Source organism: Myodes glareolus, chromosome 6 (genome assembly GCF_982192425.1).
Source record: "Myodes glareolus chromosome 6, mMyoGla1.1, whole genome shotgun sequence".
Lineage (NCBI taxonomy): Eukaryota > Metazoa > Chordata > Mammalia > Rodentia > Cricetidae > Myodes > Myodes glareolus.
This window is the reverse complement of record NC_142031.1, coordinates 107,850,399-107,876,428: the sequence shown is the minus strand read 5'-3', so window position 1 is coordinate 107,876,428 and position 26,030 is coordinate 107,850,399. Positions and strand designations below refer to the sequence as shown.

General features: G+C 41.8%; 1 long non-coding RNA gene across 3 annotated transcripts; it reads left to right on the top strand.

Annotated features, from left to right (window-relative positions):
* The first annotated feature begins 7,924 nt into the window (after nucleotides 1-7,924).
* Nucleotides 7,925-23,637, top strand: LOC125404328 (uncharacterized). 3 transcript variants are annotated; one of them, XR_015738183.1, is made up of 6 exons: nucleotides 7,925-8,285; nucleotides 15,140-15,188; nucleotides 16,278-16,407; nucleotides 17,952-18,102; nucleotides 22,567-22,631; nucleotides 23,476-23,637. It is a non-coding gene; the product is annotated as an uncharacterized LOC125404328 (long non-coding RNA). The 3 variants fall into 3 exon arrangements; XR_015738182.1 differs by lacking the exons at nucleotides 15,140-15,188; nucleotides 16,278-16,407; XR_015738184.1 differs by lacking the exons at nucleotides 15,140-15,188; nucleotides 16,278-16,407; nucleotides 22,567-22,631; nucleotides 23,476-23,637 and adding an exon at nucleotides 18,304-21,810.
* Nucleotides 23,638-26,030: the final 2,393 nt, after the last annotated feature.

Below are 26,030 nucleotides of genomic sequence, written 5' to 3'. Positions count from 1 at the left end.
CTTATTTATTTATTTATTAAAAATTTCCACCTCCTCCCCGCCTCCCTTTTCCCTCACTTTCCCCTCCCTCTCTAGTCTTAAGAGCAGTCAGGGTCCCTGCTCCGTGGGAAGTCCAGGGTCCTCCCTGCTTCATCCAGGTCTATAAAGGTGAACATCCAAACAAACCAGGCTCCCACAAAGTCAGTCCATGCAGTAGAATCAAACCCCAGTGCCATTGTCCTTGGCTTCTCAGTCAGCCTCCATTGCCAGCCACATTCAGAGTGTCCGGTTTGATCACATGCTCCATCACTCCCAGTCCAGCTGGCCTTGGTGAGCTCCCATTAGATCAGTCCCACCGTCTCAGTGGGTGGACGCACCCCTCGTGGTCCTGACTTCCTTGCTCATGTTCTCCCTACTTCTGCTCCTCATTTGGACCTTGGGAGCTAAGTCCAGTGCTCCAAAGTGGGTCTCTGTCTCTATCTCCATCCATCGCCAGATGAAGGTTCTATGGTGATATGCAAGAAATTCATCAGTATGGCTATGGGACAAGCAAGGCCAGTTCAGGCACCCTCTCCTGTGCTGCCCAAGGAACAATCTGGGGACCTCTCCTTGGACCTGGGAACTCCTCTAGAGTCAAGTCTCTTGCAAACCCTAAAACCCTTAATTAAGATATTTACTTCCCTGCTCCCATATCCACTCTTCCTCCATCCCACCCATCCCATTCCCCCAAGCTCTCCCGAGTCCTCCCCTTCTCCCTTCTCTCTACCCATCTCCCCTTACATTCATCCCCCATACCCCTGTGCACCCAAGTTTTGTCTGGCAATCTTGTCTTCTTCCAATATTCAGGAGGATAACTATTGATTTTCTTTGGGTTCACCTTCTTATTTAGCTTCTCTAGGATCATGAATTATAGGCTCAATGTCCTTTAATTATAGTTAGAATCCACTTATGAGTGAGTACATACCATATTGACACAAAAACAGAGATGTTGACCAAGGAATCGAATCGAAGACCCAGATCTTAATCCACAAACCTATGAACACCTGATTTTTGACAAAGGAGCTAAAACTATACAATGGAAGAAAGAAAGCATCTTTAACAAGTGGTGCTGGCATAACTGAATGTCAACCTGTAGAAGAATGAAAATAGATCCATATCTATCACCATGCACAAACCTCAAGTCCAAATGGATTAAAGACCTCAATATTAATCTGACCACATTGAACCTGATAGAAGAGAAAGTGGGAAGTAGTCTACAAGACATGGGCACAGGAGACCACTTCCTAGGTAGAAGCCCAGTAGCACAGACAATAAGAGCAACAGTGAATAAATGGGACCTCCTGAAATTGAGAAGCTTCTGTAAAGCAAAGGACACTGTCAGTAAGACAAAAAGGCAACCTACTGATTGGGAGAAGATCTTCACCAACTCCTCATCAGACAAAGGTCTGATCTCCAAAATATACAAAGAACTCAAGAAACTAGACACTAAAACTCTAATTAACCCAATTAAAAAATGGGGTACTGAACAGAACAGAGAATTCTCAACAGAAGAAGTTCAAATGGCCAAAAGACACTTAAGGTCATGCTCAACCTCCTTAGTGATCAGGGAAATGCAAATCAAAACAACTTTGAGATACCATCTTACACCTGTCAGAATACCTAAAATCAAAAACACCAATGATAGCCTATGCTGGAGAGGATGTGGAGTAAAGGGAACACTCATCCATTGTTGGAGGGAATGCAAACTTGTGCAGCCACTGTGGAAATCAGTGTGGCGGTTTCTCAGGAAACTGGGAGTCAACCTCCCTCAGGACCCAGCAATTCCACTCTTGGGAATATACCCAAGAGATGCCCTATCATACTACAAAAGCATTTGTTCAGCTATGTTCATAGCAGCACTATTTGTAATAGCCAGAACCCGGAAATAACCTAGGTGCCCCTCAATAGAAGAATGGTTAAAGAAGGTGTGGAACATGTGCACATTGGAGTTTTACTCAGCGGTAAAGAACAATGACATCTTGAATTATGCATGCAAATGGATGGAAATAGAAAACGCTTTACTGAGTGAGGTAACCCAGACCCAAAAAGATAGAGATGTTTCTTAATGTCATTGCTGTGCAGCCTGTCTCTTTGTGTGAAGCCTAGAATCCTCCTGAGGCGTGCCATTCAAACACACTCAGCTGCTTTTGTTAGGAGCACTTCATTGCCCAGGTTTCAGAGTTGTAAAGAAGGCATCTCAAGACAAGTGTCTCACATACTTGTTATTTTGTGGTCGTTATGTCTCTTGCTGACCAAATCTTTCCTAGTGCCTGGAATGCAGCCCTTGATATTCCTATCTGCCTCTTGACTGACTCAAATTACAGAGGTATGAGTTTGTTGTGCCATAGCAGCAAGATCTTCTCCTCCTTTATCCTATAAAGGATCAAGGGCAGAACAGAGGAAATCCTAGCAGAGGTCCTGTGCAGATTCAAAGCTAACAGGAGCACAATTGATCTGATCCTCACTTAGAGGCAACTGTTAGAAAAATACGAGGAATTTGGAAAAGACGTATATGTTCATTACATTGGCTTCAGGAAGGCATTCGATAGCATTGGGAGGAAAGAACTTTGGGAAGCAATGAAGTTCTATAGGTGTCCAGAAAAAATCTTAAGAATACTAAAAGTTGCCTATAATGATACCTTTGCATCAGTCAAAGTCTGGGGAGAACTAAGTGATCAGTTTAACACACTCGTAGGAGAGTTGCAGGGATGCATCCTCTCACCAATACTCTTTAATATACGCCTGGAATTAGTAATAGCAACAGCCCTGGAGGATGAGGAGATAGGCGTGCAGATAGGTGGCGTGCAAATCAGTATCTTGTGTGTTGCCGGCAATATAGCACTACTTGCTGGAAGTCCCAATGAGCCGCAGGCCATGGCAAATAGAATGGTGGAAGAAAGAACCTTGGTATGAAAGTAAACGTCGAGAAGATAGAGATACAACACACGGGAAGGGCACACAAGGATTTTAACTTTGTAATAAAGAATCAGAACCTCAAGCAAACAGTCAGCTTTGTTCAAAGGAGGGAATGCTTTCATATTCAGACCATAACCACAATTCATGGAAGCTCATGAAATGCATCCGGGAACCCAGCACCATGGGAGATATTAAGACCCGTATACTGTGGGCTGGAGGGGTGGCTCAGCAGTTAAGAGCACTCTTGCAGAGGGCCTTGGCTTGATTCCCAGCACCTACATTGCTACTCACAACCATCTGCCACTCCAGTCTCAGGGGATCCAATGGTGTCTTGAGATCTCCGTGGGCACCATGAATGCATGTGGTACATATACATCCATGTAGGCAAATCACTCATACACAGACAATAATAAAGAAATTTTTAAAAAGATCTGTAGACTGGAATTCCAACCTCCCGATATGTCAGAACGTAGTTATATTTGGAACTAGGACCTATAAAATTGTGATGAACTGAAAGTGAGTCTGTTAGAGTTAGCTCTGCATCAAGGAGCGGGGACTTAGGACCTCTTCCTCATCTGCGTTGTGCCAGCTGGGATTTCACTATACAGGTCTTGCTTGGGTAACCATAGCGCTGAGATTTCACAGGGATAGTTTCCCTGTCGTGTCCAGAAGACACTATCACAGCACATACACTGGTTCTCCGGCTCTTGTCATCTTTTTGTCTTTTCCTCTGCGGTTCCCCTGACCCTTAGGCATAGGGGTGGTATTGAGATCTGCCACTTGTGACTAGGTACCCCAGAGTCCCTTATCCACTACAGTAAGCCTCCGCCTATTGTCAAAGCATCTTCTTTAATGAGGGTTCTTTGTGTGTGAGGATAAGTACTGATTTTGTAACTAGATATTATATTGGTTTCAGATATATAGGTATTCCTGTAGGATCTGTGTCTTATCCAACCATAGGTAGTTATCTAGGTCTATAGTACCATGTATGAATTCCGTCCTACTGGACGGGCTTAAATCTAACTAGACAGCTGTTGGTTATTCTTAAGACAAAAGTGCCACTATTACATGACAGGGAACCTCCTTCAGTCAATGACCTTTAAGGGGCTGGGCCAGGTTGGGATGTGACCTAAAGAAAAACCACCAGCCTGCCCAGCTCTCACTCTCTCTTGTTCCTGTGCTCCACACACCTTGAGGTTGGACTTCCCATTCTTGTTTCCTGAGTTTTTTCCTTACAATAAAGAATAATATTGGGAACTTTTGGAGTTATCTTGGAATTATTTGACTTGTGTTCCTCCCATCCCATATGTGTTCAGCTACAATTACACTTTTTGACAAAGGAGAAAAAAAAAAGACTTCAGGTTTTAAATGTTGGCAGTTTCACTGCTTAGCATTTCTGAGTTGCGTATCCTATCCTTGGGTGCCGAGCAGCAGCCCCTGGATTTTATGATTGGGGTCAGCAGTTTCTCCAGAGGATTAAGTGTCAGAAGCACAGCTGAGTGGCAGATGTAGGAAGCTCATTGGAACCTGTGTCATTCTGAGCTGCAAAGTGTGCGAGGAGTATGTGAAGGGTGTGTGCGTGCATGTGTGTGTGTGTGTGTGTGTGTGTGTGTGTGTGTGTTTGTGTGTGTGCGCACATGCACGTGTGCATTTGCATGCTGCAGTAAGAGGAAAGGCTGACGGGTGTAGTATCTGATACACAGGGTGGTAATGTTATTGATAATGATAATGTCAGTGTATGTACTGAGTACATCCTATGTGTCAGAAGCAATTTTACGCTCTTTTGCCCTAACCGTAGCAAATGTTCTAGTACACAGGCAGTGTATATTCTATAGATGAAGAAACTGAGACCGGCTAGGAACTATAAATGGTCATAATATACTTGTCAAGAATTAAACTTTGCTCCAAGGTCTGAAATCTCATTCTTTTTCTTAATGCTGTGATCAAAACAATATTCTAGAAAGATAAATTTAATTAGAGAAGTCAAATAACTTCAGACATGAGATTTGATTTTTTTTAAAAAAAATTAAACATAAAGTATTCTCGTGATGAGCTGATCAGATTGAGCATCAGCAAACCAGAGTGGTCAAGAAGTCAGGATGCATAGCATAGCTCTGTAGGTTCAAATCCCAGCTCAACTGCTGATCTTTTGTGAGACTTAGTGCAAGTTAATCAGCTTCTCTGGGTCTCATTTTAAACCTTTGGATCATAGACACTTACCTCCCAGAGTCACTGTGAGAATTAGTCAGTTCATACCCATAAATGGGATTTTGCATTTAGTAAGCACTTAGGGAATCTTACTTTTATAATGATTAAAATATTGGCCAAACATGACATTCATCAATAAGTTCTTTTCATTCAAAATTCTTTAGGACTACATGTAGATTTCCGAATTCTTGCAACACTTCCTTTGATAGACCGAAATGCTGTCAAGTGTCAGCTGTCATATCACCAACATCTTGTATGAAGTCACACGTGGGGGGGTGATTTCTTGGTAGAGGCGCTTCTCAGCAACAGAGAAAATGACTAAACACCTGTGTGATCTACGCAGCATTTCAGACTCATGGCTTGGCAGCAACTTTTTTTTCTGACTATGAGGTTCCTTTCCTCAGACCGCAGGGACCTAAATTTGTGCTTCGAGAAGGCAAAGGTCAGAGGCAAGTGGATCTATCTTGCTCTGAAACTCTCATTGCATGTGTGAGTATGTTTACCATAGTTGCCCAGGGAATCACATTATCCAAGGTGGGCTGGTTTCTGTTTTCACTACAGAGAAAAGGACCGGCTGGGTCTGGTACCTTTTCAAGGCAGGTAGAGGAAGCTTCCTTGCCAATGAGATGAAGGAGTTGGGCCAGACAGCCCTGCTTGCTCCAATTTTCCGCAGCTTCAGACTCTGCTTTTTGGGTAATGTTTGTTTTCAAGGGTTTTGGAGAAATTGAATCTTAACATCCTTATTTGACATTTCAGTTTGTACTGTTATGTCCACAAAGAGCAAGTTCTTACGTGCCTAAGGCTTTACAACTAATGCCATGTTCTCACATATATGCCTTTTGATATATGCATAGAAATGATCAAGGAATTTTGTAGAAGAGGTAAGTGATTTGCCCAAAGTCACACAGTTTATAGGAAGCATGGCCAAGTTTACAAATCTGCCAACTGTTGGAGCAGTGTTGAAGCTTTTAACCCAATATGCAGATATGATGACATTATAAGGACTCCTTTCATTCCGTCATTGAATGGTCCAACATTGGTCCTCTTAGCTCTGGTTGGATCCTGCGACCAACCTTCAACCAATCATTGCAGCCAGGGAAGTATAAAACTCATGACCGTCTAGACCTTGCCATAGCTTCCTCCTGCTGGGGGTTTCCCCACTTCCCCAAACCATGTAGCTTATAATGGGAGATGAAAAATAAGGGGTAGTCATAGGTGAAGAGAGAGTAAACGATATATGGATAAAGCAAGAAATGTCCCAGTGTGTATGGAGAAAGTGTGTAAGGGTGAGTGCTTGCCCTGGCACAACTGCGGAAGGCCGAGGATAACCTTCGGGAGGTGGTTCTTACCTCCACCCTATTGCTGGAAGAGCCTCTCACAGCTTCTGCCTCGATGCCAGCTCCTGGCTAGCTGGCCCTCGAGCTGTTGGCTTGTCACCTCTTGCCACCTCTGTCTTGAAGCAGGAGTGACAGGAAGACAGCTGCGCAACACTGTATCTGGCTTTTCAAGCGCAAATTCTGAGAATTTAATTCAGGTAATCCGGCTTACACAGCAAGCACGGTAATCCACTGAACCATCTTGCTGACTCTAATATATATATACATACATACATATATATATATATATATATATATATATATATATATATATATATATGTAAAATATGTGTTTCTCCCCCCCATAGAACCTGACTATTTAGCATAAGCTGGCCTGGAATCCAAGAACATTTTGTCTTCCTCTCTTGAGTGCTGGGACTACAGATGTGCCCCGCGACACATGGAGAAGAGTAAATTGTTTCAAATGGCTTACTTTCTTTTTTTATCTTAATTGAATTTCATTTTTTATGAACATATGTTCCATCAGTTCCTAGCTCCAGGGTGTTTAAGGAAACAAATAAGCAAACAACAACAAAACTCAACGCTTACAAGCGTGGAGGGTTCTGGAAATCTATGTCCATCCAATGCCTTTGGATCTCAGCTCAAAGAGAGAAGCTCATTTTCAGGGGAGATATAAAATAAGAATTTGGAGTTCCCCCAAGAAGGTGGAACATACCCCACAGACATTTCTTGTGTTGGTGCCTTCTGTGCAGGGTGGAGCACAGTAAGGAGAGGTGGCTGGGTAGACCACCCTGCCCGGTTCAGCAGTTAGGTTATATTGTCTAGCTGTTTGGTACTTAAAACAATTATGATAATTTTTAATTTTTGAAATTAACAGAATTACATAATTTCCCCTTTCCTTCCCCCCCCCCCCGACTCCTCTTATGCACTTTCTTGTACTCTCTAAAATCCATGGCCTCTTTTTCTTTAATCATTGTTAGATATATATATATATATATATTTCTAAAAATATAAACACAACTTGCTCACTCCTTATGACGTTACATGTATGTATATGATTTTTGACCGGCGACCCCAAGCTTTGCAACCACAGCACATTCTACTTTCCGGGAATGTATTGTTCCAATATCCTTTGGCTTGGAGGAGTCAGTTAAAGGGCTGTTTTTTTGTTTTAAAAACTTTTTGGATTATAGTGTGTTGACCACAACTTTCTCTTCAGTTGTCATGGCAACTTTCACATGGCAAGAACTTGATGTTAGCCTAGAAGTTTGACAAGCAGATGACTTCCAGGCAGAAGGGCTGATTTAAGATGTTTGGAGCAGGACACAGGGGTTTTACTGTACTCTAAAGCAGGTTACATAACTCTCAGCCGTGGAGTGTTTTGTCAAATCCCTGTCTCTACAAGGAACCACTCAACATTCTGCACATTTAGCTGACCAGCAGCCTGGCTTGGGAGTGGGGTGAGAACGGTCCTTGAGCAGGGTTCAGGTTTGCTCTCATGTCATGTGATTCTTAGCCTACCTTCCAGCTGAGCTCTCTTCAAACACTGGTCTACCCCATGGCTTACCCTTTGACCCAAGCTTGGCTCCCACGTGCTGTTGGAGCTGCTGTCAGCAGAGTTCATTCTCTCTCTCTCTCTCTCTCTCTCTCTCTCTCTCTCTCTGTGTGTGTGTGTGTGGTGTGTGAGTGTGTGGTGCTGTGTGTTTCAACTCCTGATGTGCTCAGGAAGATGTTCCTAGCAAATTTAGGATTACAGCTGGTTTCTCTTCATCTAGAGGATCTTCCTTCAAGCTGACCTTTGGAGGGGTGAGTCTGCTTTTGCAACGAGGATTTTTTTTTTCATTTTTATTGTTGCTGTGCTTTCCTGGGAAGTCACTGGTGGGTCTATTCTTGAAATTAAAGCCCATTTCTCAAAGTCACTGTACAAAGGAAGAACATTTTGTGAAAAAAAATGAGGGTGTAATTCACAAGCTGCACAGTCTACCCATGGCAAGCATATAACTCAATTCGTTTGAAAGCAAATTATAGAGCTGTACAGTGTAATTAATCACAAGATATTAGAACAATTATAATATCCACAAAGGAGGCTTGTTTATGGTTACTTTCTAACCCCGCCCATGGCCTGAAGCAACGAAGAAATAGATTGTGTCCCTAGTCTGCTTAGTTTTACTAAGAAACCCTGTAATGTCTTCTGGGAGTTTCAAATGGCCACTCACTTGAATGGAAAAAAAAGTAGGAAGAAAAGAAAGGAGGGAGTGAGGAAGGAATGGAAGGAGAGAGGAATAGAGGGAGAGGAAAATGTGACCCCCTCCCAGTTGTGAATAGCAGACTGACTCCTTATATAAAACGATTCAAAGCCTAAGGAAAAGCATTTCTTAAAAACGTGATTTGTAACAGGAAAGTCCCACTATTTATAAAATAGAACATATTGTTTGTTTTAATGGTCTCTGTCTCTGTGTGCGTACGTGTGTGCCTATCTGTATGTAGGTGTGAAAGCGAGTGTGGGCAGAGGAGAGAAGACCCAGGCCATCGTGTTTTCTGAGACATGGTCTCTGCTCTGAAATTCATCAACTGGGTTACACTGGCTTGCTATCTAGGCCCAGTAATGAACCTGTCTGCTCCCCCAGGGCTGGGATTGCAAACTTCTGGGGCTGTGCACACTTTTTTTTTGAATATGGGTGCTTGGGATCCTGTTTTACTACCTTATAGATGATAAATATTTGTTCTAGAAGCGACAGGAAAATCACTCATCATCTTACTATGGAGAAATCTCCTGTGTCTCGGTTCATTTTTGTGACATTAAAAGTTTCCAAGCTCTCACTTGCCTTCCCCCTTCCCCAGCAAGGAGCTGTTTCTGACAGCTTCTCCTTTAGGCGTTCGGTTTTTCCCCAGGTGCCAGTGTGTGTCATGGGCTCAGTGACTACAAGGAATGTGCCTGCTCCGAGGATTAGTGGAAACATGTCATACCTCTTCTGGCCGGAGGGCACACCTGACACACTTCATTAGCTAACACAGGCGCACAGAGCTATCCGGCTGTGACAGCAGGGAATGAGATGAGGCTCTGCACAGTATTTCCAAACACTAGAATTTCAATGTTTATAGTTCTTCCTTCCCCTCTACATTATAGTTTCCTATTATAAAAAGATTATTTCTAAATAAGCACGTGAAAGAATGCTCAAGATCTTTCATGAGTGGAAAAATGTAAATTGGAACAAAGATGAGATTCCATTTCACCAGCATTAGAATGGCCGTTATTTAAAAGAACAAGGCAGGAATAGCAGTTGCTGAATACTAGGTAGAGAGATGGGAACTCTGTGCCCTGCTGATGGGCACAGACAAAGGTGTGGCAGCTATTAAAGCAGCATGGCGGCTCTCCCAACAATTAAGTAAGATAGATGATCACATGACCACATCCAAGCAAGGTCTGGAAGAGATTCTTGTAAACCATATTTACAGTAGCCTCAGCCATCAGTGACGAACCAGAAGAAAAAACCCAGATAGTCCGTGATAGGTAAATGGACAAACGAAATACGGTGTGTCCACACTGGGGAGCAGGTCTCAGCTTTAAAAAGGGACTGGGCATTCTCTTTAGTCTTGAAGTATGATAATAAGTGAAAAAGTCAGCCACAAAGCATAATTTACAATACATAAATAATCTCTAGATCAGCAGGCAGAAAGGGAAGGGGTGGGAAGTGTGGGCACAAGCCGGGGTGATTATGGGGAGCGGTTTATCATTCACATGGCTTAGGATGCTGGCGAAGATGTAAGGTGACTTTTTTTTGTTTGCTTATTTACTTATTTGTAATTTTAAAGTTAGCACACAGCAAGAAAATTTTATTATTTACCTCTCAGTAGGAACAAAATTCTGCCTTTCCAAAACATCGCCAATGCTATTTGCTCGATGAAATCATTTCTAGGTGATTACTTCAAGCTTGAAGTTGACAAACTTCAAACCCAAACTTCATGCTTCATAATAAATAGAATTTATTTAGTTCTCTTGATAATAAGGCATAAAACTGTAAAAACCAGAAATGAGAAAGAGCTTACTAACAACTTATAATAAGTCTGACGAGATCTATTTGTTTATGATGACCTAAAACAAACTATTTTACAAAAATCTTAGCATATAAAGTGATGGGCTTCTTTAGGGTTTTTTTTCATACTTAGATGTCAATTATACTTTGCTTTTAGTCTTCCCTATCCTACTTCACTTTCTATTGCCATTGTAAGCACCAATGCCAAAAGCAATTTGGGCCAGAAGGGGTTTACCTGGCTTATGTGTCCATCACATAACAGCCCATCACTGAAAGAAGCCAAGGCCACAGAAGAATGCTGCTTACTGGCTTGCTCTTCAGGCTCACATTAGGGGTGACACTGCCCCTCCCCCATCAATCATTAGCCAAGGAAATGCTTCACAGACTTGCCTTTAGGCCAATCTGATGTTTGATTTGTTGTCACATGTATCCATTCATTCTCCCCTCTTATAGTTCCCTCTTTTCCTCATACACATACACATGTAAGTTTAAATGAAGGTTCTGCATATGAGAGAAAATATGTAGTGTTTCATTTTTGTTTGCTTGTTTTCGCTTTGTTTTATTAAACAGTATTTCGTTTTTATTTTTATTTGTTGTGTGTGTATGTGCATGTGTCTGAGGAGGCCAGAAGAGGGTGTTGAGTCCCAAGAAGATGGAATTACAGGGAGCCTGAAACACAACCCAGGTCCTCCAGAAGAGCTCTGAGTGCTCTTAATTGTGTAGCCATCTCTCCAGCCCCCCTTTTGTGTTTCTTGAAACAGAGTCTTACATTGTATCCCAGTCTAACCTTGAATTTGCAACGTCGCCACTGCTTACTGCTTCAGCCTCCAGGATGCCAGGATTATGATGTAAACCATCAAGCTTAGATTGACAGTAGGTTTGGTTACTACAGGCAGCAAATGGCATGTGGGCAACCAGTGTAGACTGCTCTGCCTGTTCTGTTCTTAGTGGGCATGTGGCTTTTTATACATCACAGTTAGCAGGCTTCAGCCTGGTATTCATATTGGCATTTAACTTTATTAATAATAAGTCTTTCTGATGGAATGATTCATTCATATGGTTAAAAACTAAACAAGGAGAATCAGGAGAAAAGTATCTAAAGGCGGTCATGGAAAATTCTACTTCATTCTATTCTCCCACCTACTCATTCATTGCCTCCCAGGCAACTATTACAATTAACTTCCTGTGTATCCTGCTGGGGAAAAAAGGAATTCATATGCATAGACTATCTCCTCCCCATTCATAGCTATGCAACGAGTCTTCAAAACTCATTACATCTAGCAAAGCTCAATGTAGACACAAGTTTCTGTCCTGCCAGGTCCCACAGCCGTTTGGTCCCAAAGAAACACACAGAGGATTATATTAATTATAAACTGTTTGGCCTGTTGGTTCAGGTTTATTATGAACTAACTCTTACAATTTTAATTAGCCCATAATTCTTGTCTATGTTTAGCCATGTGGCTTGGTACCTTTTATCAGTGAGGTGTTCTCATCTTGCTTCCTCTGGTTTGGCTGGTGACTGCAGACTGAGCCTTTTCTCTTCCCAGAATTCTCCTAGTCTGGGGGTTCCCTGTATACTTCCTGCCTGACTACTGGCCAATCAGCATTTTATTAAACCAACATGAGTGACAAATCTTTACAGGGTACAAGAACATTATCTCAGAGCAACACAAACCCCATAACCATGAGACAACCCTGCAACTTCCCTTCATCTCCCAGGAACCAACAGTCTCCAGTCTCTAGGGCGTGACTACTCTAGAGACCTCCTATGAATACCGTATGCTATATCTATGATTTTGTAACTGGTTTATTTCCTTTAGCTTAATGGCATCAAAACTTACCTACACTGTAGCATGGGCCACAGTTCCTTTCCTTTTGTAAGGCCGAATAACATTCCATTTGCTTATCTGTCCACTCATGGGCACTGGGTCCTCCTGTGTTTGGATTATTGATAACAATGCTTCTACAAACATTGCGTACAAATATTTCATTGGGAATCCTCTTGGAATTCTTTTAGGTGTATGCATATCCAGAAATAGAATTGCTAGATCCTATGGTAAAATCCTATTTAAATGTTTTAAATGCCATATTGGCTTCATAGTGGTTGTGCCATTTTGCATTTTTACCAGCAGTACACAAAGGTTCCTGTTTTTCCACATCCTTGTCGGCACTTATTTTTGGAGTCTTTGTTGGGGCGATCTTAAGGGTGTGTGTGTGATACTGTCTCATTCCAGCTCTGATTTCCATTTCTCCAATGAGCAATGTGGTGATGCCATTGGTCATTAGCAGATCTTTGGAAGATGTTGGTTCAAGTCTTGCATTTGTTTTAAGTCAAAAGTAGCTTTTTTTGTGTGGTTGCAGAAGTTCTTCGCTCTTGGCATCGTTACCCATTGTTAGATACATAAACTGCATGTGTGTTCTTCGTGCCTTTGCTCCCTGTTGGTTGTGTCCTTTGATGCACAGATCCTAAATGTCAGTGTAGCTTAGTTTAGCTACTTTGGTTGCCCGTGCTTTGCTATTATATTCAGGAAGTCGTTGTTAATTTTGTGGGATAGAACTTCCCTGTTTCCTTTTGAGCAACTTTTAGTTTCATGACTTATATTTTGGTGTTTGGTGCGTTTTGAATTAATGATTAAATGGTACAGATTAGGTCTCCAGCACTGCCTTCAGCTAACTTTAGCCACTCATCTACAGAGTCTTTACATTTCAAGAACTGTAGTGTGTCTTGCTTGAATGTAGCTATATTCCTTCATGAACCTGCTTATATGTTTGTTAACATTTGCTTTTTATAAATATTCTACTCTTTGAATTTAAGAAACATTTCTATACAGACATGTTTTATTTGTGATAATTTTGACATCTAAAGTCCTTAGGGAGATGGATTTGTAAATTTTTGGGTTTAGTTTCTGTGGACTCTTAAGGTGGCCTGTTATTGTGTGTTCTTAATTTTTTTTTAATAATGTATTCACATTTTACTTACAAGCAGTAACTGAGTGTTTACCATCTCTAGGATATATATAGATACTGGGTATAAAATCCTTCCTGAATGGATTTTGTGAGACAGAAAGAAAATATGTTAAATATACAATAAGGTAGCTATTGACCACTGAACGTGGCGTGCTGTATTAGAGCTTCTTGAGGTGCTGGCTAGGATAAAAGATGCAGGGATTGAACTTGGGGCTTCATGCTTACAATGCAAGCACTTTACTAACTGCACTATCTCCCTCTCCCACAAAAATCTATTAATATTTAAACAAAACATGGTACATACCTACAATGGATTATTAAACCTTAAGAAGAAATGTTGATATATGTAAAATATAGTTGAAACTTGATCTTGTGACATAATTAAATACACTAAGAGCACTTAAAAAAAACCCTTATAAATTAGTTGTGAGGTACTACAGTAATGAGTTCAGAGGAGAATGTTGGTTGCCAGAAGTTGGGGGAGAATAATGAGGAGCTGCTGTTTAGTGGGTACAGGGGGCTGTCAGCCCAGGGTAAGTTCTACAGGCAGGCTGTTTTACGGTGAGAATGTTCCAGCATGACTGTTGGTGCACTAAAATTATTGTCACGGGAAAGCTGGTGCTATGTGTCTGGGTCACAACCAAGATTTAGAAGGCTAAACAAGAATGAGGGAGAGGCATGGGAGATAGAGAGTTTGAGGCCATTTTAGAAGGTTCTTTAGTGAGGGAGAAAGATGGCAATAGAAGAGAGGCTACAAGTTTGTTTTTATCCTAGGCTGCCTGTTCTGATGTACAAGGAATTTTTATCTACTCATACAATGTTCCCTGTAAGAAAGAAGCATTAGGGAGGTCGAGGCAGAAATTGCTAGGCAGGTGAGTTTTGCACTTACATAATGGGATCATGATTTCATTTTAAGCACCATTGCCTTAGGTGCTAATGGTGCTTAAAATAAAAAACATTAGCTTGTTTTCTTTGCTATTTAGTGTTGAATACATGTCAGATGCAGTTATTAGTATTTACTACTAGGAAAAGCAAAAGTTAAATTTTTATATTATTTTTAATTTTAGAAGTTACTTCAGAAATATTAGGTGCTTTTGTAGGAGGTTGGCAGAGCTGATAGCTGTAGGAGAGGACTGTTGTCCACGGCCTTATGTTTCTATTGATTCCTGGGTCTTAAGAGGAATTGAGAAAAGTGGGAACTTTTACCTTCAAGTTTGATTTGGTTGCATTTGGCTGTGTATGAAAACATAAAGAAAATGACTGTTTTTGAAAAACAAGAGTTGCTTGTGCATGAGGAAAAAACTGTTTCGAAGGAGGTGGGGAACCTAGGTCAATTTTCTAGACCATTTTTTTTTTAACCTTGGATCACACAGAAAAAATAAAATTTACTTGAGATTTAAAAGTGCCAAGTTAACTGTCCTCAGAGAAAAAGGGCTGGGTTTTGTGAATTCCCATTTTGTGTGACCAAAATGGAGTCTTTATGCAATCTTAATTAGGTTTATATAACTGGACAGTTTACAGGTATGTATGTTATATTTAGGTCCAACTCATTTTCTTTGAGCTGCAGAGTCTCTGCCCCCTTGTGGCCTTCGTGAGGGGTGTTTGGTTGCTTTTCTTTGGTATGTTTATTTGTTGTTGTTGTTTTTTTTTTAATCGCAGGGTTTTGAACTGAAGTCTTGTTTGATAATGTGTGGTCTCCTGACTGCAGGTAATAGAGCAATCATTCTGCAGGCATTTGTTTAGGTGAAAAGGCGGGGCGCCAGCCTGGAAATGAAATAAGTGTTCAGAATTCACTCAGACAACAGAAGACACCGTGGCAATCGGGCATGCCTCGTGTCTGTCCCTTCTTCATGTCTCTCTCCTTGAGGGCAGTGTGATGGTAAAACACTGGGGGAAATACAATGAAGGAAACAAAGACCGCCTATAACCCAGTCACCCACAGGCTCCACACAGTGGGCGCTAATGCTTCCTGTAATTTCTGATGGTGGGAGGTATTCTTACACTTTTACATCAAGTACCTTAAACACTAAGTACATTCAGGTCAAGACAAAGATGATGAGCCCAATCCAACCCTCAGCCTCCAGGCTAAGAACTGGCTCACATTTCAAAAGTCCCAGAGACTAGCGTTCTGCGGTAATCATGTAAAATTCAAATTTCCGGATCTGGAAAGGATGTTTTATTGAAGCAGTCAATCATGTTCATGTATGCGTCATCAGCACACGGTACACAATGACAGGTGAAATCAAAAGTGCTCACTGCTTCCCTTTATTAGAAAAGTCATCACTCTTGATGTAGAATAAGCAATATTTTGTAAAAATACAATATCAATATTATTTTCAAATAGTCACCTTAAAAATTCTTATGGGTTTGGAGATGTAGCTTAGTGTTAGAGTGTGTCACTAGTTTATTAGACCCCAGAAACACACACACACACACACACACACACACACACACACACACACACACACACGAGTGGGAGAGAGAGATATGCACATATACACTAATTGCTGTATTTTCAAATTTATTTAATTTTTCCCTTTTTAATTTTGGTAAAATAAGCAAATTGTTATAGCGATAGTGTAATTTCACTTCAGCAGTGAAAACAGAAATAGTACATGCTGAAGATAAATTTCACACCTACTCTATGCTAGCTCTGTTTAACTATTTTTGGATGTGTAAGTAATGTTTACTGGGTACATACCAGGACTCCGTGGGTATTGAGGAACTCTGGGAAACTGTTTTCTTTTCCACATTCTTTCCTGGCTGTTTCCAGCCTCACGAGCTGCTGCTTCTTCAGACAGGGGCGCTGGCCTTCCCCATTCTCCTCTCTGACTGTTGCCGTCACGGCCTTCTTCCGGTTGACCCCACGTGGCAAACACCCTGGGAAGACAAACTCAAAGTTCTACAGCACACCTCTGAGGACCGAGGTGACCACCATCCACTTTTCTTGGGAGGCTCAACCAGTCACACCGAGCAGTCTGGGGCCGTCTGGCTTTGCTGGAAGTGGGGGATGGGGGCAGAGGGGTTGGTGCTCACACCCTTGCAGAAGAAGGCTGGGTACTTGTTTCTGCAGAAATTACCGGGAACGTTGATGCCCGCACACGTGGCCCTGCAGTGCCTGTCTGACCTCAGTGACGCAGGAAGTGGCCCTGCTCTTCTGGCCATCTTTCCACCACCCTGACTCTTTTCCGACACCGGGACAATGTGCAGTCCCACTCCCACGGTGCGAGTGGATAAGCTTTTTGAGTATCACCAACATTGGTCTTATTATTGCTTCTTTAAGAAAAAAAAAGCGAATTGTCGCCCTCCAAATTCGGTGGTGTCTTACTGTGGCTAGGATTTGTGGTTTTGCAATAACCGTGGGTTGAGTAGGCACCGATCAGCAGTAGGTGTCTTTTGCAGACAGCCATCCATTCTAATTCTCCGCTCCCACCCTTTTTGGTAGGGTTACCCATCTTTGCATTGTTGGGCTATAAATCTGTGATATATGCTAGATAAATTATCTTGCCATAAGTGTGACTGGAAGTATTTTTCCCATCCTATGGGTTGCTTTAATGTTATACTTTGATGTGTGAACCGTTTTAATTTTAATGAAGTTCAATTAATTCACTTTTCTTCTGTCGTGAGGCTTCTGGAATTTTACCTGAGGAATTACCCCTTAATGCAGCGTTGTGGGGATTTATGCCCATGTTTTCTTCTAGGAGTTTTATAGTTTCAATTTTTACTTGTATTTCTGTATTTTTTGAACAAGCTTTTTTTTATTTGCAGGAGATTGAGACATATATATTTATAAATGAGATTAGAAAAAGAATAAAATTAAAAGTCACGTTGAAGGAAAATATCGATCCATACTCAGTTTCTCTTCTTCTAGCTAAAAAGACCATTTAAAAATAAATTTATAGTCACAGTGAGCTAATAGATTTAAAATTCCTAAAATGTCTTGCTTCAAAGTTTGTTTTCTATAAGACTAGACATTTCAATGTATTATCACTGAACTGAAATTCAGAAAGATATTTTAAAATGAAGTTTTTTCTTTATACAATCTGGTGAAGGAATTGGCAGAGGCTGCTGTCTGAGGACATTTATGAGACAGAGCACGGCATTCTTATTTTCATAAGAGTAGTGGTCATAAGAAATGCATGGCGTATTTTCCTAGCTACTAAGGAAAGTTCTAGGATAAGGTTTCTGTCTTAACCTTTTCTGCGGTCCCATGCCCATGCTGGTGGTTTTAGCCGATACAAAGAGTAACGTGCCCAGTTCTAAAGAGTGCACACACCTGCTCAGCGATACATGGTCTCGACCAGAACAACCAGCTGCAGCAACATGCCTTCATGTTTACGTGTAGAACCGACAGCAATTCTCCTAAAGCCAGAAACAGGTTTCTGATGGGCAGAATGCATTTACAGCAGGCAGCAAATCCTGGTCCAGTTTAACGTTTGTGATTGAGCACCATGTTCCTTTTTCTCCCCAGCGTATCACTGGACTGATTCTGATTGTGCGGGTCTGTAGAACATCCTCTGAAGGTGCTGTGGGGTGAACTCCATCCATACTGTGAAGTCTCATAAGAAGCATTTTCTCCCTGGAGGCTGTGGTGTCCAATCATCATGCTGTAGTAGACATAAGTATGAACCTGGGTTTCTTTTCGCTTACCACATCAAATTTGGCTTTGAAATGAACTAGGCTGTGGTTACATAGCAGCTGACTTTGGAGAGGGCTATTTTCTCCCCTAGTTCTCACTCTTCACTTACCGTCTTCCTCCCTCCTCTCTCCTCACACCTCTTCCGGCTTACCGTACCCAATTACTACTCTGTCTTCTTCCCCAGGAGACTCTTCCTTCACTCACCTGCTTCTACACATAAACCGAGCCTTCTCTTTTCTCCGACCACCTGCTCACTATGCACGCAGGAGACCAATTATAACCCAGAGGAAAATCCCCTTTGAACAGCTGATTTGGAGCATGGATTTGGAGACTTATCTTCTGTCTGCATCACAGGGTCATGCCAGGGTCATCCCTTGAACAAATGTCTCTTTGGCTCCTCCCAAGCTTATTCTGAACTGTGCAAACGGGGCCCTCTTCTTTTGGCTGATGAAGCTATTGGGCAGAAGGAGCCTGTCTGGCATTCTAATCAGGCTCTGAAGTCAGACACACAGCAACCGCTGCAGAGTTTGCTTGTGTTCCGCAAGCCTCCCCGAGGACTCGCGATTGATTTCCTCTAAACCTAAAAATGATCTTCTAAAAAACAGGGCAGTACTTCTGACTTCTGAATGGACCGATCCCGCAGGGGCGTCGCAGAAATGAAGATCCTGGTTCAGGCACTCTACATTCCTACCAAGCTCTCTACTGACCTGATGCTGTGGTCCACAGAAGTGCTTTAGTATCCCATCCAGGGTACCACCAGCCTGGAAACAGGTCCGAGTTATTTATGACAGCCCAAGGATCTCCTCTGTGCAACTCTCTGACACAGAAGAGTATGCCTTCATGTTTGTCCCCTCTTCATAGGTCAGCTCTTTCCAGCACACTGAATGGCACTTGTCTCCATATTGGTCTCCTAGACTATGAACACACAGGGGTAGAGACTTCACTCTCAAATCATTTTTTTAAATGTGAGGAGCTAGAATATCACCTGGAAAGAACAGTAGGCATTTGATAAATATTTGCTGAATGCCCCTTTCCTCCCCAGCCCCCACATAGGCTCATATAATTGAAGGCTTGGTCTCTAGTCGATGGAAATATTTGAGAAGGATTAGGTGATGTGGCCTTGGTGGAAGAGGTGTGTCACTAGAAGTGGGTTTTAATGTTTCACAAACCTCCTGAGATCTACTGCTCTCTCTCTCTCTCTCTCTCTCTCTCTCTCTCTCTCTCTCTTTCTCTCTCTCTCTCTCTCTGCTTTGTGGTTACAGATAAAGGTGTGAGCTGTCAGTTGCTCCTTTACTCTAGCATCATGGATCCTAAGACTCTCAAATTGTAAGCTAAATTAAATGCTTTCTCTATGTTTCCTTGGTCATGGTGTTTTATCACAATGATAGAAATGTAGCTAACATACTCACAGATAAAATTAATAAAGTTAAAACCATCTTTCCCAAACATCAGACATAGACTAGAAGGCACAACAACAAATGCGGAGACCTAGCTGTCACTTACGGAGATCTGAGCTCTGGCTGGTTGAACTGCACACTTTCCATGTACAGTGAAATCCTTGCCTCCAATACCTGTGAATGTGTCCGTATTTGGCAACAGCGACATTGTAAATCTTATCAGTTAAGATGGTCATATGGATTAAGACAGAGCCTTCCCCCAGTCTGACTACTATCTTTGATAAATTGATTAAGTTTTTGAGATTATATCTTATATAACTTAGACTGGCCTTCAACTCATGATGTAGTCGAGGAAAACACTGAATTCCTGATCCTCCTTCCTCCACTTTCTGAGCACTAATATTATAGGGATAGTATCACTAAGCCTGTTTATGTCTTTATATGAGGGTGTAGTTTAGAGATCCTATTGTTGTAATAAAACACCAAAACCAGAATCTCCTTGGGGAGGAGAGCATGTATTTCACTTGAAAACCATCAGTTTTTCATAGTTCATTAGTGAGGGAAGTCAAGGCAGGGACTCAAGCAGGACAATAACCTGAAGGCAAGAACTGATACAAAGCCCACAGAGGGATGTTGCTTACTGGCTTGCTCCTTATGGCTTGCTCAGTCTACATTCTTACAGAACCCAAGACCATCCGCCCAAGGGTGTCCTCATAAAAGTTGGATTGAGACATCTGCAAGCCAGTGATACCTGGGCTATCAGAAGCTGGAATAGGTTAAGACACTTCTCTCCCTGGAGACGTAGAGGGAGCATGAATCTGCCAAGCTTGATTTTGAATCTCTAGTCTCCGATGTTTGAGAGAAACGTTCTGTGATTTCAAAGCCACCTGTTGGGTGTATTGTGTTACAGTAGCACTAGGTGGTACAGCCTCAAGCAAGAAGAAAAGAATTACTTACTGGTCCAGGCATCAAAGAGCACACCAGGCAGCTCGGAAAAGAGCAGCTGCTTACAAGCATGACATAGCCAGGGGCTGTCACTCAAACAGAGTGGGGGCAGTGCTGAAATTCTGCTCTAGTATTTTCTTTATTATTTGGAGTAGAAAAGTATTGTGTGAGTTTGGTAAGAGGGCCTTCTTGCGTACTTGGATAGCACCAGCTGTCGACAGGGTCCCCAAATATATCCTAAGTGCTTCTGACTCTCTGCTTATCCTCTGACACCACCTTCTCCCAAGAGACTGCTATCAAGTTTGGGACAATATTCCAATATTCTTCCATACAGTCTTTTTCCGTATCAACCTTAGAACAGATGAAAAAATTATGGCTCAGATTACACGTGACACCTTTGCCGAAAACTCTTCAAGCATAGCCATTATTGAAGAACTCGGGAGGCTGAGGTAGGAAGATTGGTATAACCTTAACGGCAACCTGGGCTACATAGTGAGAGGAAAGTCAGGCATGACTTTCAGAAAAACATAACAAAAGCCAAACAAACAAGTAAGCGCCCCTGCGTCCAAAAAGGACTCTTCAGTAACCATTTCCCTGCATGTTGCATGGTCCTTGTGAGCTTCCGCCCTTCCTGTCAGTGGGATGCTGAGTTCCAGCCCAGGCTTTTGCAGTTCCTCTGTAGAGTGCTTGTCCTAGGGCCTCTACATCTTGCTAGTCCCTCGGCCCCTTGATTCCCCCTTTCTGGTCTCAGCGTCAATGTCACAGGGCACCGTCTTTGGCACACCTCTTTGGCCCCGCCTGAGTTAGGTCCCCGCATTGCATTTTTTTGTGGGACTCTGTTACTTTCTACTTCATGATTTGCCCATTATCGGCAGGTATTTTCTTAACAGCCTATCTCTGACTAGATTGTAAATGCTAGGAAGGCAAAAACTACTTCTATTTTATGTCCCACTGTAGCCTGACTTAAATAAGGATCCAAAATCAGAGCTTGTGATCAATGTGTACTTGTTGACTGGATAAATGGAAACTTGTTTGGCCAAGGACTTTAGAGATGCAGTAATTATTCAATCAGCTGCTCTGTTTCCAGGAACATAACTAAAGAAGTAACTGCAGATATATGTCAAGACACTGTAACTTAGAGAACTGAAAAAAACTGTAGCAATATATTGGCGGTAAAAATAAATGTTTAAAAAGGATGGGCATAATAAACTATGGTTTAAACTTTCAAAGTGAGAGACTTCAGGCAAAAATGTTGGAGAACAACATTCAGACACACACTTTCAGCAATCATATATTTGTTATATGTCAAACTACATCATATATTTTATGTTGTTCTGTAACATGAAAAACTATACAACAAAATGTTAGTTAATTGTACTTAATAATTAATTATTAGATGTTAATTTTTTTCTATATATTTAACTTTTCCATTTATTTTTATTTAGTGTTTTATGGCACAGGGATGAAAACCTGGCCCTTGTCCGTACTATGCAGGTGCTGCACCACTGAGTACCCCACCTCCTCTTAAGCGTGTTTTAGACACATTCTATGTAGAGGATTTTTTGAACAATTAGAAACCAAAAGGAATTCAAAGGTTTCCCAAGGAAATAAGTAGAAATTAGCTGGCATTTGATTTGAATTTCAGACTTTCATTACTGTGAAAGAGAAAATAATTAGTAAAATAGGCAATCAGTATAGTGTTGAAATACCATGTCATCCCCATACACTGCTTGACCCTACCACCCAGGAAGTCCCATCTGTGGTTAAGTCCCAGGCCACCCATCTTCCCCATGGCTTGAAAAGTCATTCTGTATATCTTCTTGTTGAGAAAATTCTTTCTTTATAGGAGAAACTCTTTTTATTTCATTTTCACCTTTACTTTTGAGTAAGAACAGAAAACAGAAGCCATAATTGAAAACCCTCTTCTCGGAGTTCCAGTACTATGCTTTGGTAGGGACCCAAATGACACATTTTACTGCACAGACAAAATACTAGGTAGGAAGAAGGGCTTTTGGTCAAATTTATGCACATATGTAAATAAGTTTTGTCATCTGAAAAATTTCAGAGGCAAAATTTTACCTAATTTTAGTCCCTTATTTTTTGAGCTTCCATTCTGTCAGGACCTCAGTGACCACTGGTTTCTCTGGAGACTTCTTCCAACCTGGGGGAGGTGAGCCATGTCTTTTCTTGATTTTTTGCTTTTGCTTGGTTACTGAATTAAGTCCAGATAGACCCTTGGTACCATTATTTGTGAGCCTGACTGGTTTATTTCTGATATCTAGATTTAATGGGTAATTGCTAATTATCACCAAAGAGAGCAAACTAAGGATTGCATGAATAGTTTGTGTATTTGTTTCCAGCTACACATAAACACTTATATATTAAACATATATGAATTTATAAAATACACACATTTGTAAGACTCGGTGACACTCTAACATGGAATAAGTTTTAAGTGATATCCTGATGGTAAAAAGAATTCTTGTAAAAACAAATGTGGGTTGGTTCCTGACGCTAGATTTCCCCATTAAGTGCTACTTGAAGGCCAGTCTAACCCTTCCTCTTTGACTCATCCCAAGAGTCTAATTTGAGCCCGGAGTGGTGCTCTGGTTCCTATCTTCTGCTATTATGTATTTTTCCTTGGAGTTGAATAGGGGCTCCCATCCAGGAGAGGGAAACTATTACCAAACCAGTTCATTTGAATTCACATTTTTGGGAAAGACAAATCTTTGTAGGTCTAAATTATTTTAAGTTGTTCATGAAAGTCCAGTTACACTCAAATGATATCCACGGCTGAACAGTCTTCAATGAAAATAAATCCCAAATATGCAAGGGAGGTGGATCTAATGTTAAGTAAAATCCTTAAAATGATACTGGTGACCACTGTTCTCTGGGCAGCTACATAAGTTCTGGATGCAGCGCAAAATGCAAACGCAGGCTTTTTTGTTCTGACGATGACAAGTTTCAAGACAGTGATGGTGAAAGGCTAACCTGTGTTCCAACCTAAACCAAAGGCCCTGTGAATTGCCCAGTCACATGCCCATGGAATGGGTCCTGTTCCCAGCAAGGAACTGTCCAAATGCAGCATGGTGGTGAAGATGCAGAGTCCAGAGCCTGAAGACCTGGTATAAGTCCCCAGCTTGCTGCCCACTCCCTGAGAGACTATGCGTGAACAGGTGACAGATTTTTTTCTCTGGGTACCAGCTATTCACTTGTGTGCATTGATGAATGCCATCAAATTTATAGAACACAGTGAGCATCAAGTGAAGTAATGCATAAAAGTGCTTTGAATGTGCGCCCAAGACCCTATGTACTCATTAAAAGTTCAGTATGTGTGTGTGTGTGTGTTGCCCTACATTGCTTATAGAAGCAGCATTCATTCCCATCTTTGTGGGTCAAGAATGCCATCATTTTCCCTTCTGATTACCTAAAAGATTGTGTTTAAATACAATTTTGCTTAGTTGCTCCTTCTCAATCCAAATCATTTGAGTGTAAATAATAAGAAAGGTCTTTAAGATTTGTGACCCTGTTGTTAGGATACTCCTGACTGGGGGAGTCAAGCTTAAGGCAATAGACAGCTTGGTCTGTTTTCTGTTTCTTGCCCCATTGCCTGATCTGTGTGACCTTGGGTCTCTATGCTTTCTTTCCATTGCACAGTCTGGGTTACTAGCACAGTGCAAAGCAAAACCAAGTATTCACACACCCTGCTGTACTTTGGCAGGATATTTAGGTGCCATAGGAAAAAAAACAGATCAAAGTGATAATGCATCTTCAGACACCAGACCAGTGGCAAAGAGGCATCCGGCAAGCTAGCGGCAGGAGCTCCCTTTGGAAATGAACAATACTGCTGTGCACAGACTGCAGAGAACACGCCCTGATCTGGAAGATGTCCTGAGAACATCTGCCACTATGCTGAGGTGTAAAGACGGGGACAAGATCAATACGGTATCATCAACAAGCTGACCTGAATAAGTCCCTTCCCTGGGCCCTATCTTGTCACCCAACTGATAAAAGGCAGTCAATAAAAAGCACATTTCATTTAGATCCGTGTCAGAATTGATTGGGTCAGAAGCGGCCCTTCTGGTTTTCTTGGACCATGATAACACTGGGTGATGAAAGAATTGTGATTGTGAAATTGAACTCTCCTAGCAGTTTATTCTTCAGACGGCCAAGTTCAGTATTTATGACCATGGCCTTGAAGCAGGAAGAATTCTGTTCACGCTAAACTAGAAAGGAATGGCCTTCCAAGAAAGGAAGCTGTGTTGGAAAGTTCATGTATCATCCAGTGACCAATGAGGAGGATGGAGTGTCCTCTTGCTTGGGTGCCAGGAAAACAAACAAAAGTGATAACACATCTCCAAACACAGGCCACTGGTGTAGAGATGGTCTGGCCAACTTGCAGAGCCAATTCATTTGGAAAGGGGCAATTCTGAATGGCTCCAGAGCTCCATGGGAACCATGGATACGGTAGCAAACTTTCTTGTACTGTCTTTGGATCACCATCCCTCAAATAATGACAGGGAGACTTATAACTAATTATGAAAGCTTGGCCTTAGCTTAGGCCCTTATAACTCAAATTAACTTGCTTCTATTAATCTACATTTTGTTATATGGCTTTTACCTTTCCTCAGTATGGCATGTCCAAATTGCCCCCAGCCTGCTGGCAAATTGCATGCCTAGATTCCTCCTCCCAGTTTCTTTCTTTCTGCCTGGAAGTCCCTCCTACTCTCTCCTGCCTAGCTATTGGCCATTTAGCTCTTTATTAAACCAATCAGAAGGTGGCTTAGGCAGAGACACATCTTTACATTGTAAACAAATGTTCCACAAGAGATTACCTGTCTTGTTCTGTCTCTGTCTGTGCCTAGTCTGTTCCTTGTGCTCCATGCCACACTCATTTGTTCTGTAAACTTACTGCCCAGAAAATACCTCTCTTCATGGCTACCTTTTGAGATCTTCAGACACCTGAAGTTGATGCTCTGAGCTGGGGTGTCTTTTCTCCAAGAAGATATTTGATATGCCCAAGGATATTGTGTTGCTGTTGTGGGAGTAGGGTGATGGCAAAGCAAAAGTGGTACTGGCATCTACTGGCTGGAAGCTCAGAGTACTTCTTAATTTCCCACAGTGCACAAGACTATCTCCACCACAGAGAATCATTGACCCCCCAATGTTGCAGCGCCGAAGCTGAGAACCGCTGGATTAGACTTGTTTTCAGCCTGGTTGTCTCTAAGGATAAAAACAGGAAGTGATGTCACTCAGGTCATCAGAAAATGTTTAAGGCAAGCAAAATGGCAATGACCATGAGCTCCACCATCCCTTCCCAATCTCATTTCTTCTTCCGGTATTGCTGCTGCCTCTTGATATCAGTACAGCTATTATCCATTCTAGCTGACACCCCAGAAAGCATAGAACACCACCTCTCATTCCGTATTTCTTCAGTGAGGCTGTCTCCTCCCCTCGTGCTGTCACGCTGACTATTAACTCCTCTGTCAGCTTAGGGAAAGAGAGCTTTCTTAAATAAGCAGGGTTTTTTGTTCCTGTTCTTAGTTGGAGAGTGCTCATGCTCTCAGGG